The following is a 2,626-nucleotide window of genomic DNA, read 5'->3' on the forward strand; positions in this document are numbered from 1 at the left end:
CACAGATTGTTGATGAATCTTCCTCCAGTCTGATGCCACATTCCTTCTCATAAAGTCCATCCTCCCTCATTATCTGTTCTGGATACAGACTGAAAAGGTATGGAGACAGGACACATTATTATCAAGTGAAGAAAAATTGAAGTTGTCAAGAATTTAATTTTTTTATTGCAAAGCACATTTAATATCATGAATGCAATACAAAAGGCAATAAACAAAATACAATGAAGGAACACATCCCCCATTAACACAATGATCTTTCAGCATGTGTCTGTTGAATGGAATGGGGATTCAATCCATTTCACTGCTAGGGGAGAAATAAACACAGGGATCTGAGCACAACCATTGCCCTTATACAATCTAGTTGTGAAATGAATGTTTATCATGCTTTGAACAGTTCAGACCTGGTTTTGACAACCACACCTCTATTTTTGTACAGTCTACAGTATTAGCCACCATTCAAAGAACACACCATTGATTAAATCCATTGATTAAAGGCTCAATCAAGTAACAAAGCCCCAAGCAAAATGGTTAGTTACATGTATGAACTACTTGTAGTGACATCTATTAGTCAATTCTCATGACTATTCAAAGTTGGTTCTCAGCAAATAAACTCTTTAAAGGCAGTATTACCTCATTCAAGTTTTTTTGTTTTTTTTTTTTTTTTGTTTTTTTTAAGGGTTTCACTCTTTATTTTTTTTAAAGCATTTATAAAAATCAAGCTGGAGAGGAAAATATTTTTCAAAGGGTACTTCAGAAAGATCTCTCTCCAGTGGTGACTAGGCAGAAGATGGGCATGTGAACTCCTCCGAACACCAAGAACACTGTCACAAAAGGAAAGAATTAAAAAACAGGGCAGACGAGAGACTACAACAATGCAGCCAACACTGAGACAGGTTTCCCAGAGAAAAACCTTCTGCTTCAGTGGGCCCCTGCAGAGCAAGATGCTGGCTGAGAGTGTAAGGAAGGAGCTCACCAGAGAGCATTATTAGGAGCTCAGGGCCAGGTACAGGCAGCCACGGCCCTCCTCCCTCAAGCTCATCAACTACAAGTAGGAATACTGGCTGATTTTGGTAGGACTCAGCGGGTATCCAGTGTAAATTGTTGAGCCTCGGGAAGATCCAATGTAAGACTGAGTGGCAAACTGGTGTTGGTATTGAGCAGGGGCCACGCTGGCGGAAGTGAGGAGGCTGGGCCCAACACTGACAGGCACCTGGTGTACCAGAGTGCTAGGGTGAGTGGTATAGGCTGCAGCATGCTTGAAGAACCTTGAGGGGAGAAAAGATGAGCAATAGAGCTGGTGGAGCCCAATGCGGCTGCAGAGGTGGGAGCGGCATACATATCAAGTTTTGACCCAGAAGTTCAACAATAATCATCAAGTCCACCGTCTTATTGGCAAAGCTAATATACAATGTCTCTAAGTCACTATGCTCAACGTTAAAGAGTGATGCATATTCCATTTTAGCTTTTATTGGAATTTTACATGTTCAATTCTGGTTTAAAATGTTTAGGTTTTCATTCCTCCAAACTGTCTGATGACACAGTGTGCTTCACTGTGCCTTAAGAAGACTTAAGACTTCTGTTTCTCCCTCTGTTTTCTTCACACAGAAATTTTTCTCAAGTTTCTGAAATTCCTAGAAGGGGACTGTCTCAGAGGTAGCTACTCATTCGGAATAATCCAAAGCCATCAGGCCTCTGAAGCAAGGGGAAGGGGAAGAGAAAAAAACTGAAACACAAGGTTCATCTGCTAAGTTTTACATTAACCAATACAAGAAGGACAGTTAAGAATGTTGCTTTTTTGGCTCAAAAAGTCTGAGTCTTGGTGTGGAAACGAGTATGTGGCTGTTCCACCCCAGCTTTCTTGCAGTGGGACTGTCAGGGAAGTCTTGACTGGGGAGTATGATTTGTTTATCTATCAGGCGTAAACTTCCAGGCACTCAGTTCATTTTGGGCTTGTTCTAGTTTGTCTTTAGTCTGTTCCAGTTCACCTTGCATTTTTAGGAAAAACAAGTTGATCTCTGCGTCTGCTATTGTAGATCTCAGTTGGGCAACGCTCGGCTGCTGGATTTGCTTGAGGTACTGGATCTGAGTAGTACACTCTTGCATCTCTTGATCTTTGGTTGCTAGTCTCATTACAAGGATGTTTTCTCTGCGTGCAGACTCTTGTTGTTGCTGCTTCAGTTTTTCTTCAGATTCCCTTAAGCCAGTTACATCATTAGAATTAAGATCTGTGTACTTGCCCTCCACAGCTTGCACATATGCTTCATACTACTTCCATCTTAGAATCAACTCATCTCGAGCCATAACTTTGAAGTCTGTTTCACTCAAGCGAACCTTTTTGGGAAGAAATTCTTCGTTGGTCATCTTGAATCACACGCCACCTCGGGGCCCCGCGGCGCCGCCCGCCCCACCAGCCCGCCGCCCACCTGCCCGCGCCGGAGGAGAGGCGAGCAGCAGCGGCCCCGCGCGTCCCAAGCCCTGAGGTCTCCGGAGCGCCAAGAATTTAATTTTGTTTGGATGCACAATCAACATCTGTGAAAGCAGCAGTTAAGAAATCAAACCACATGTTAATTACATTGGGCAAATTTGTTCCGAAGGATTTCTTTAAAAATGCCCATTTAAAGATGAA

At 42.7% G+C, this 2,626-nt stretch overlaps 1 pseudogene; it reads right to left on the minus strand.

The window, feature by feature from the left end:
* Window positions 1-1,905: 1,905 nt before the first annotated feature.
* LOC102859691 lies at window positions 1,906-2,361 on the minus strand (annotated as a pseudogene).
* Between the last annotated feature and the right edge of the window lie 265 nt (window positions 2,362-2,626).

Source organism: Elephantulus edwardii, unplaced genomic scaffold, assembly GCF_000299155.1.
Source record: "Elephantulus edwardii isolate Elephantulus edwardi_28Jun2011 unplaced genomic scaffold, EleEdw1.0 scaffold00425, whole genome shotgun sequence".
Classification (NCBI taxonomy): domain Eukaryota; kingdom Metazoa; phylum Chordata; class Mammalia; order Macroscelidea; family Macroscelididae; genus Elephantulus; species Elephantulus edwardii.